Genomic DNA, 12017 nt, shown 5'->3' with positions numbered 1-12017 from the left:
GTTCTTAACATCATTAGCCATCAAGGAACTATCAAGGAAAATAAGGTGGCTAAAATTAAAAAAGGCTGACAATACCAAATGTTGGCAAGACTGTGAGGCAGGTGGAACCTCTCACACTACTGATGGGAGTGGAAATTTTTACTGCAGTTTCTTGGAAAGTTAAATATATATACATTTTTCCTATGACTCGGCAGCTCCTCTTCAGTTTCAAGAGAAACTAAAAATACATATCCCCCAAAAGCCTTGTACAAGAATGTTCAAGCTTAATTGATAATAGTCAGAGACCAGAAACAACCCAGATGCTCACCGACAGGAGAATGGCAAGCGAACTGTGGCACAGCTACAAGCCGGATCACTACTCAGCAGTGAAGAGAGACTGCTGGTGTACTAACAGCATGGGTGAAGCTCAGAAATATTGTGCTGGAAGAATCCAGACACAGAAGAGTACAAATTCCATTTATAAATTCCATTTATGGAGATTCTAGAGTTGGCAGAGGAACACCTGATACTAGAAATCAGGTCTGAGATTGCTTCTGGGGTGGGGAATGGACCGGGAAGGGACACGTGAGAACTTTCTGGAGTGATGGAAAGGTGCCTGGCTTGCTGGGTATTTGTCAAAACCGATTAAGTGGCACACATCTGAGCATTTCACTGTGCGTAAGTTACACCTCGATAAAGACTAAAGCCAAGAATATCTCACAGATGCAATTGAAGCTTCTTATGTACCCTTCCCTAATCCTATTCTCCTTCCTCCCTCCCCAGAGAAACTCAGCTCCAAGGTCTTTAAAATTAAAATCGTGCCTCCAAAATTTTACTATATTTGTATGGATTCATAAACAATAAGTAAAAATGTCTTATGTGGTCAAATGCACATGGTAAACACTGGCTGTTTGCCCCTTTTATCCAGGGTTATGTTTTGGGGGTTTAATCCATGCAACTATACGTAGATCTGGTCCATTCATCCTAACTGCTGTAGCACTTTTTACACGAGCACATCACACTTTGTTTATCCACTCTTCCACTGGTGGACTTTCAGGGGCTTTCTAATTTTGGGGTGTTGAACAATACTGTGATGATTGTCCTTGTGTGTGTCTCCTCTGGACTTGTGCTGGGGTAACATCCTGAGTGTAATCGCTCACCTTCCGAACCCTAGTCCCTGAGCAGGGTCGGGGTGGGGTTTACTGCATGGCCGGCAGCCTGGCCGCCTGGGGCCGTGCAGGCTGAGTGCTCGTAGATCTGAAGGCCGTGGCTGCTATGGCATTACCATCATAATCGTGATTTTTGGTTGAGCACCTTTTCAAGTGTTTGCTGTGTCTGCTGGTTATTTGGGTTTCCTCCCTATGAGTCCTTCTTGCCATTGTGTTCTTTCACGTTTACTGCTGGAATTTTTTCTGGTTATTTTGTCATTTGGTCAGCTTACTAAATTCCTTGTTTGTTCTCTTAAATTTCCCAAGTAGTGAAAATATTTCATCTGGAAAGTGTAACTCTTTCTTCCTTTCCACACTTAGATCTAGCATTTGTTTTCTCTTGCCTTCACATGGAGTAGAAGCATCATAAAACGCTGAACTTGAACAGCAATAGCATCCATCCTTGGTTGTTTTTAACCTTGATGGAACTACGCTGAGTTATTCATCCCAATATTTATTTGTTTCTTTGTTTATTCAGTCATTCATCAAATATTTCTTGGCCTGTATTTTTTGTGCCAGGCACTGTTCTTGATTCTGGGTGCACAACTATGAACAAGGCAAACAAGATCCTTCCTCCCTGGAAGAAGAGAGGAAGTAAACAAGAAAAAAAAATAAAACAATTTCAGGGACATGTAAATATTACAATGAAAATAGAGTAGGGTACCATGTCTGAGAGTGATGGAGACTGTGTCTGATGTTAGGTTTTGATCTATCTCTTTTTGAAGTTAGGAAGATTCATGCTATTACTAGTTTAAGAATTTGTATCAGGAATCATTGTTGAATTTTATCAAATGTATTTTTTGCATTGATCCATGCAAAACATGGTTTTTCCTGTTCTACCCTATTAATGCAATGAATTTAATTATAAGATTCCTAATGTTGAACCATCCTTTCATTCTTGGAACAAATTCTACATGGTCAAGACGTGTCATTCTTGTACTGTACTATTCAACCCCACTTAGGATGTTTGCATGTATATTAGAAAGTGATATTAGTCTTTAGTTTCTCTTTTGTGCTATTGTTGATGTTGATCTCAGGACTACGTTACCTTCAGAGGACAAATCAGGGATCGTGCCGTATTTTTTCTGCCTTGGATCACTTTAAATAACAGATATTATGTTCCTGGAGGAGTTGGGAGAACTTGCCCATGCAACAATCCGGGCCTAACCCGCGAGCATGTGTGAGGGAAGTCAAATCATTTACTGCGTCTCCCATTTTTTCCCCTGTGTTACTGGACCATTCAGCTTTTCTCTCTCCCTGTGTCTTAGTCTGCTCGGGCTGCTACAACAGAACACTATAGACTGGGGGGCTTAGAAGCAACAGAAACTTATTTCTCATAGTCCTGGAGGCTGGAAGTCCAAAACCAAAGAGCTAGCAGATTCGGTGTCTGGTAAGGTCTGCTTCCTGGTTCACAGACATCCGACTTCTCCCTGTGCCTTCACATGGTGGAAGGTAGGAGGGAGCTCCCTGGGGTCTCTCTTCTAAAGGCACTAACCCCATTTGTGAGGGCTCCACCCTCATGACCTAATCACTTGCCCAAGCCCCCACCTCCTAACACCATTACATCAAGGGTTAGGATTTCAACATATGAATTTGGGGGGACATAAACGTTCAGTCTATAGCACCTTGTGAGAAAATCTTGGTAATTAATATTTTCTTAGAAAGTTATCAGTTTTATTTAGATTTTCACTTTTTATATAAACATTGCATTTTAAATATCTTTTCTGTAGTTATATCCTCTCCTCATTTTCAAAGAACCAATCCTTTTTTTTTTTCTTAAGTCTAATTGTTTATTTTCTATTTCATAATTTCAGGTTTTCCTTAGCTTCTTTCTTGTACTCTCTGTTGAATTTTGTTGTTGTTACTCATAATCTAAATTCTGAAGTTGGACTTCTCTGGTGGCGCAGTGGTTAAGAATCTGCCTGCCAATGCAGGGGACATGGGTTCAAGCCCTGGTCCGGGAAGATCCCACATGCTGTGGAGCAACTAAGCCTGTGCGCCACAACTACTGAAGCCCACGTGCTCTAGGGCCCACGAACCACAGCTACTGAGCCCACATGCTGCAACTACTGAAGCCCTCACGGTCTAGGGCCTGTGTTCCACACCAAGAGAAGCCACCGCAATAAGAAGCCCGTGCTCCACAACAAAGAGTAGCCCTCACTCACCACAACTACAGAAAAGCCCGCACGCAGCGATGAAGAAGACCCAACACAGACAAAAAATAAAATAAAATAAGATAAAAAGATAAATTCTGAAGTTGAATGTATAGGTCAATCATTTTCGATCTTTCTTGAATTCTTACCAAGCATTTAAGGCTTGAATTTGTTTCTTTGAACACAATGGCTACATCCCATTGGTTTTGACAAAGCACATTCTCATTCATTTCTAACTAGAGTATAATTTCAGTTTTATTTCCTCATTTAACCAAATAAGTTTTTTAAGTTCTAAGATGTTTGATTTTGTCTCCCGGAGCTACACTTTTCTTGTTCACTTCCTGTTTTATTACCTGGGGCTCAGAGAAAGATGACCTGTACAGTTTCTTCTTTGAATAATTTACTAATATTTTGGAGGGCTCTAGGCCTAATTAAAATTATGTCAACGTTCTTGGGCTTTTGCGAAGGGGCAGCATGTACTGGTGAGGGTTACAGGAGGAAACTCGCTGGGGTGGCTGCAGAGAGTTCGTGAAGGGCTGTTTATTCAGCGGAGGCAGGGCTGGGGGCCCCTGAGGGAGGGGGAGCCCCAGGAGTCCGCAGCCTGGGAGTCTGTGTCGGTCCCGGAGGGCACAGGGAGGGGCCGCACCAGAACCTGGAGAAGGTTGTGCGGGAAACAGAGCCCTCAACAAGGGTGGCAGCCCCCCCGGCGAGATCTGAAAAGGAGGCGCTGGGGAAACCTGCCCCCACCTCCCCCCACCCTCTCCCCCTGCCCTCTAACCTCCTGCTGGACCCTCCCACTGGCTGAAGCCAAAGCAGAGCCCAGAGGAGTCAGGGACAGAGCGGGCGGAGGCTGACTGGGGAAGTGGGGGGTCAGGGAGGGGGTCCTGCCCTGTGCACTGCCGGGCATTGCCACCACAACACTTCCCACCTCGCAGAAATTTCCTGGGGGAGGCTCTGTCTTCTGTAAGGCTGCGAAGTTGCCCTGAGCAGGACGGTGTCCTACCCAGCCCCTGACCCCTTGCCGGCATCTAGCAGTGTGCCGGACGCCCTCCACTGTGAACCCCAGAGCACCTGCTCTAGCCCCCAGAGCCTCCCCCGGGCTTTACATGCCAGCTGACAAGAGAATCCGTGCCGCATCACTGGGGAGCCTCAACCTTCCCGCCCTGGACGTGGCTCAGGGTGGGTGGCGGGAGAGTCCTGATTCCTAGCCCTACCTAACAACATATTCATGATACAGAGAAGGACACCCTTCCTGTTCCCTCACCCTACAAGCCCAGACACAGCTCAGAGCTTGTGGGGTCTTTGCAGATGCGCAGAGGAGGGAAAACAGTGGAGGGGCCAGGAGGGGGGTGTGTTGGGGACTTTGATTGACCTTTAAAGAGTCAGCATTTCCTTCTGGGCTGGGTCACGAAGGGAGCTTCTGGAAGCAGCTGCTGTTCGGACCCAGTTCCCCACAATGGGCTCTGGCCCCAGCCCAGCCGCCCGGCTGCCAGCTGCTGCTGGCCAGACACTGAGTCAGCAATTGGCCGTCAGGCGCACCAGGAGCAGAACCCAGCAGAGCTCTCCAAATGCAGTGCAGATCCCCTCCAGGCCTCCCAAGCCCGAAGCCCAGGGACCTGTTCACTTGGGGCCTCGCCAATCTCCACGCTCGACTGGGGGCGGATCTCCCAGCTCTGCTCTGGGTTCCAAATCTGGGGCCCAGCGATGCCTCTCTCCTGCAGGTTATTTCCCTTCTTCATAAAGTTTGATAACATTAATCCTACCTCCTGGGTGATTCTGCAGTGAAGTGAGATTGGGAATGGTTAAGGGGCAGGGTGTTTTCCTACAAATTCAGACTCCTGGGCCTCATCCCAGCCCTGCCCACTTTCCAGGGGAGGAGCTCAGGGGTCCGGCTAATCAGAGCCTCCAGTAATTAAAGGCTGGGGTGGGCCAGTCACCTGGGAACCTGCTTCCTACCATCCCCCAAGGGCTGCTTCACCCCCTGTGGCTCTGGCCCCTGAGAAGCTACTGGAGTCGTAGAAAGTGTGTTCAACCAGGGGTCTGGCTCAGGCTGACCGCGAGTACCTGGGACCCTCAGGGCCTTTTCAAGTCTCTCAGCCTTGGTTTCTTCATCCACAAAATGGGGTTGATAATTGTGCCTCCCTGTGCAAGGGAGCCTGCGTGTAAGGAGCTCAGTTATTCAAAAGTAAGCGCTTTGCAAATTCTGCAGCATGATGCAAACGCTGGCAGGGCCCAGGTTACTGGTGCGAGCCCAGAGCAGTGTCCGTATGCGGGCTTGAGGCTCTCTTCCTGGCTGCCCCAGCGTGTTAACGTGTGCTCAGCCTCAGGCCGCCCTCAGCTCAGCCTGCTGGAGAGTCCCAGCCCTAGGACTCGAGTCTCTGGCCAGTTCCGGACCCCAGCCCCACTGCACATGCCGGGCCAGTGCAGGAGCTCTGCTGGGCCTCTTCCCCTGCACCCAGCTCTGTGGCTGGTGCCTGGTCCCCACCCCATCTCGGCAGCCTCCGGTGGGTCATACAGGAATCCTGCCCGCACTGTTGCTGAGGTTCCTGGATGCTTGCACACGTGTTGGCCCACCAGCCTGAGGGGTCTGTGTCGTGCTCTCCTGCCCAACACTGACCCAGACAGCCTGGTTCTCAGACAATTTACACACTGCCTGTTGGCTCACTTGCTTTACTCTTCCCCAAACCCCAAGGAGGGTATTGGGCCCACTTTAAACACAACAACATGAGACTCTCAGAGGATGAAACAAATGAGAACTCAGAGGGTGGAAACGTTCCATCCAGTGGTGAAGGCGGGAAGGCTGCATGGAGGAGGCTTTCTAATAGCGCTTTGGAGGATGGGAGTCTCAGTTTTAGGGAAAGGCTGCAGAAACTGAAGAGAGAGTGTGACTTCAGTGTAGCTCGGCAGATGCCTACAGGGCAGCGGTTCCCAACCTTTTTGGCACCAGGGACTGGTCTCGTGGAAGGCAGTTTTTCCACGGATGGGGGCGGGTGTGGGGGGGATGGTTCAGGCAGTAATGTGAGCGATGGGGGGATGGGGAGCAGCAGATGAAGCTTCGCTCCCCCACTGCTCACCTCCTGCTCTGCGACCCTGTCCCTCACAGGGGCCCGGGGGTTGGGGACCCCTGCTATAGGGGATCAACGGGGACCAGGTGTGCAAGGGAGCTTCAGCCAGATAAGGGAGCTCTGTCCAGCTCTGCCTGGACATCAACGCGTTGACTTGGAGCAAGTCCTTCCCTTCCTGGCCTCAGTTTCCCCATCTGTAAAATACAGATAAAGGCCTTCCAGCGTTGGATCTGGAACCCCACCGCGACGCAGCTCGAGCCCACAGAGCTCCCCCCGCGGCCTGGCCTCACCTCAGGGTCCGGATCCGTACCCCGCGGGGCCCTCTCGCCGCAGGGGCAACGGCACCTCCGTCCGCGGGGATGCGCGCCCCGCTCTCAGGACCAGGCCAGACACGCCCCACCGTTGCTGTGGCAACGGCGTTCCCCTGCGGCCCCGCAGAGCCCGGAACTCGGCTGCAGTGGGTTGCCGCGGCAACCAGGCGGCACCTCCAAAGGGCGGGGCCTCCAATGAGAGGGGCCTCCAGTGAGGCGGGGTCTCCAGGGCCAGGACCGCAAGAACACCAGATGCTCTGCGGCCCCTGAGGGGAGGCGGGCTTGGGCAGAGGAGGCCCAGGTTGAGGCAGTGCAGCATTGTTCAAATTCCACGTGTCCCCTCAGCTCCTCCAGGGCTCCCACCTAGTTCCATAGCAGCCTCACATCCCACCACTCCCCCAGCTGTGGCTTCTTTTCAGGCGACCTGTCTTTTCATTCCATCATTCATTCATTCATTCATTCATTCATTCATTCATTGTCTCTGGTTTCTGCAGATTTGGTTTTCTTTTTCCTATTCGGGATCATGCTGATTCCTCATTAAGTATTTCCATCTATCTACAATTCTGGAAAAGTCGAAGCCAATTATTTCTGCAAATATGGTTTCAATGACTCTATGCCTCCTTCTGGAATTTCAGGAACGCTTCTCAAGCACAGGTCACGGGTTCCACCTGGCTCCCAGCTTCCCGGGACCCCACCACCTGCCCTTGGCTTTTCTGCTGAGCCCTGGCCTAGCCTAGACTTTGGGTGCCCACCAGGCAGGAGCCCCGGCCCAGCCTTTTCCTCCCAGCTTCCCCCCAGTTCAAGCACGTTCAGGCCCCAGGGATGAACCGTGTTGGACAGTCGTTTTCCTGACCTGGACCTGCCATCCTGCCCGCAGAGCTCCTTCAGCTGGCTCCTTTCCCACCTGGTTCAGCTGGTCCCCTCTGCACCTGCCCAGCTGCTGTCCAGACATTACCATCCTGCCCCCAGCTCACCCTGACTGTAGCCACCACTACATTTTTAGTTTCCTCTTGGTTTGTGACACCTGGGTAGTTTTTCTTCTCTGTTTGCAAGTTTGGTTTGTGTATTTTGAATTTTGTAATATATTTTTCTACAACTTATTCTTATGAGGTTAAACCATTTGAAATTACCATTTTTCATGATCCAAATTAGTTGAACATAAGCAACTTTATATAACTTAACCTAATATTTGGAGGGTCTGGGGTCTTTCAACAGCCTTAGGGAAGTCTACAGCTTTGATAGATTTTTAAAACTTAAAAAACTTAATGTAGTATTTATTAGTATTGTAAATGGTGCCAAAAAAAGTAAAAAATGAAAATGGGTCTTAATTTCTACTCTTAGATAGTGCCACTGGCCTACAAAAGATATCCCTGAATATGAGTAGAAAATTCAAACTATATAAACAGAAAGTAGATAGATCGATCGATCGATAGATAGATGGATGGATACTTTTTTTTTTAAGTGAATGCAACCTTGCTTCCCTCCCCCAACAGCAGTCCCAGCTCTGGCAAACACTGCCAACTGTTTCTTGTGATTGTTTGGGTATATTATGCACACTCTTCTGTGCCCCCTTTAAATAACTGAACAAACATCTCGGTGGTCTTTCCACACTGGCGCGTAACTTTTGAGACTCATTCTTTTCAGTAGTATCAGAGAAATCTCTCCTGTGCACCCTGATTGATTTAACCAGGGCTCGTGGGTGAACACCTTGGTTATCTTGTCTCTTGGGAAATTTTTGTGTGCAGATACTGCAGGCAGATTTCTAGCCGCGGGATTACTGAATCAAGGAGGGGGCACCTGAAGTGCAGACACGCCCAGAAAATTCTCACCCCTTCCCCAACCACAGCCGTGGTGTGGAGGGGCTCCTTTCCCCACACCCACAGAGTGCTGGACGCCACCAAACATTTAAATTTTGGACAATCTGACAGGTCAGAAAAAAGATCTCATTGTTTTGATCTGCATTTCTTTAACTATGACTATCTTTGCTTATTGACCCATTTTCTTTCTGTAAAGTGTCCCTTTCATAGTCCGTGGCCATTTCTCTGGTGGTTACTTATAGTTTTTGCTATTAGTTTGCATAAGCTTTTTATACCTCGAGGAAGTTCCCTTCATCTTCATATGTTTTGAAATATTTTTTCCAGGGTAGGGCTGGTCTCTCAATTTTGTTTATGATGTTTCGGCCATGTAGATGTTTAGTTTTTATGTAGTCCATCTGTCTTCTTTAGAGCAATCAGCTTGAGTACCCTGATTTCTCCACACCAAGATGTTGAATGCATCCATTCACACTTCATTCTAGTTTCCTAAAATGTCATTTTTTACAAATAAGCGTTTACTTCGTTGGAAATTTATCTTGATGTCGTGTCAGGTGGGATCCAATTTTATGTATTTCCTATAGTGTCCTACACCAGTTATCAAATCATCTATTTTCTCCAAATTTTTTGAAATGATACCTTTATCATAAACTTTTGATCTATTTTCTTTTAATACTGGCATATTTTTAATGATTAGAATATCATGATATGTTTTAATATCTAATAGGGCAAATCCTCCTCATTCTTCTTTCTTTTTAACAAATTGCCTCACTAGTCTTTCATGTTTGTTTTTCTACATGAACTTCTGCTGCTTTTTAAATTGAGATTGCAATAAATGTGTAGCTTTAATTTATGGAAAACTAGACCTTTTACAGTATCACCTGTTCGTTTCCAAGAGTATACTATACTTTTCCATTAATTTACTTCTTTTCATGGATTTTCAAAGTTTTCCTACCTAATTTCTTTGTAAACGAGAAACCTGCACATTTCCTGTTATTTACCTTTCTTAGTACTATTGTGATTAGACTCCTCCATTATAGGCTCTAACTGGTTATTATTTGTTTTTATGGAAACCGTTGGCTTCTCAGTGATAATTTTTCTTACCTCTCCCTGAAGTACTGTTTCCCATAGCTTTTCACTCATCCCTTAAATTTTCTTGGTAGATGATTACGTCATCTGCAAATATTGATAATTTTGTTTCTTTTTTTTGTTTCAATATTTTTACCTTTTTTTCTCATTTGTAATTGCATTGGCTGATACTTCTAAATAAAACAGAGATGATAATGCACATCCCTAATTAAATGGGAATTCTTTTGCTGTTTCACCATTACAAGTATTGTTTGTATAGGGCGTACCGTGTGCCCAGCCCTGGACCCAGCATTTCATACATGAATTCTCACCACTGCCATTTGATGTTGGTACTGTTCTTATCCCACTAGCAGGAGAGGTGACAGACATAGGTTCTGCTGAACTTGCCCAGAGTCACACAGCTGATGGAGAGTGAAGTCAGACACTAATCCATGTTGCCCCTTGGCTGGACTCTTATCCCCCAAGACCCTGAAGGGATGCTCTCTCCTAAAGTGAAAGAAGAAGCCATCTTTCCCTGAAGGGAGTAGTTATTTGCTTTTTAACCAGAAATGGATGGCCCTTTGGTCAAATGCCTTTTCAACACCTACTAAAACCATCCTATTACTTTTTGTCCTGTGACTTACTAGAATGGTAGGTTATACTGATGGAGTCCTTAATATTGAACCACACTTGCATTCCAGAGAATTTAGTCAAGGTGTAGGATCATTTTAATGTCATTTAAATTACAAGCCATGTGTGGCTCCCAGTCTCTGAGTGTGGCCTCCTTTCCACACTGCAATGAGGTGAAAGCAAGAAGGTTTGTTATGCTGTGGACATTTCTGCAGCATAGGTCTGATCATCTTTTCAGGACCTGTCTGCAGGAAGAAAGAAGGGCAGCAGCCCCCAGCCAGAAGCAGGGAGACTCCTTGACCTCAGTTCTGAACCTGTCAAATTTACTGGTTTTCCTTTAGCCATGAAAAAAAAATCCACAATTTCACCCGCTGCCCCCATCTTTCCAGAAGCTGTTTCGAGTCCATAGCGGAGTGAAGCCCTTGAGTTGATACATTTGAAATGCAACCTAAGTGGACATTTTCAAACCAGAAAGCATCACGATGAGTGGTGACGGCGTGGAGCCCACAACTGAAAGCAGATGCCAACATGCACCTCAGAAGGGGGTCAGAGCGTGATTTGGAAAAACACAGGGAAGTGTGCTGTGGCAGGGCTAAAACATGAAGGATTTGATTGTTAAGCTAGCCATTTTAATGGTGGGGAGGGGCACTGATGCTAGGCATCCCAAAAGAAGAAAAGATGTTAAAACAGAGAAGAGTAAATACTTGAAAAACAAAGGAAATGAATTTTCCAGAATTAAAGAAAAATAAACAACTTCAGATTGAAGGACTCACAGACTGTCAAACAGGAGACAGAAAAATCCACACCATAAGAAAATTCTAGAAGCATCCTGAGAGAAAGAACATGGAACTAGAACCCAATAAGTGTTGGACTTCTCAAAAGCATACAAGGGGACCACAAAGTCATATTTTTAGAGTATTGAAGGAAACAAACTGCACCTTGAATTTTACATCCAGTGAAATTGAAAGTATTATAAAAAATAGTCTCAGAAATACAAGGTTTCAGAATGTTTCCACCCATGACCCACATTAAAAATACTTTGTATTTCATAAGTAACACAAATGAAGAAGACTCTTCAAGAGGTATGGACAATAAGGATGACCAAGTTTCTTAGAATGTGTATTAATTGTCTTAAAAGTGAGGACAAAAGAAAAGAAATAGAGTATATCCACAATAACTCAGAACTGTGTAATTCCACACAATCTCATTATTGCCAGGGAGTGAGGAATAAGTGACCAAACAGATGGGGGTAGGGAAAAAAGAAAAAAGAAAAAGAAAAAAAAAAAAAAAAGAAAGAAAGAAACAGGGTTTTAAATTAAGGGCAATTGCCATAAAAATAAAAATAAGAATAAGGATGAACCACCAGAAGAATATATACTCAAAGAATATATACTCAAAGAGAAACAGGAAACAATATATATAATAAATGGAAATTTTTAATAAGATGGCAAAACTAAGTCTCAATATAACAGTTCTATAAATGTGAGTGGGTTAAATTCCAAGTAAAAGGTGGAAGCAGTCTAGATTTTGAAATCCTCACAATGGGTTGCCTAAAAGAGATACACTTAAAGATACAAAAAGTTTAGAATAAAAAAGTTGGCAGAAGACATACTAGCCAATATGGACCAAAGGAAACTGGGTTGACCTCTTCATATATGACATTCAAATTTAAAGCAAAAACAAACAAACAAACAGAAAAAAAAACAACAACAGATGAAGGACATTACATGCATGCTGATGAAAGGGGCTGCAGAATGATAAAGCACATCCATCAGAATCATTTAAATACCGA

This window comes from Balaenoptera physalus (assembly GCF_965194825.1).
Source record: "Balaenoptera physalus genome assembly, chromosome: 6".
Classification (NCBI taxonomy): domain Eukaryota; kingdom Metazoa; phylum Chordata; class Mammalia; order Artiodactyla; family Balaenopteridae; genus Balaenoptera; species Balaenoptera physalus.
The sequence above is the reverse complement of the archived record's forward strand: the minus strand, read 5'-3'. Positions refer to the sequence as shown.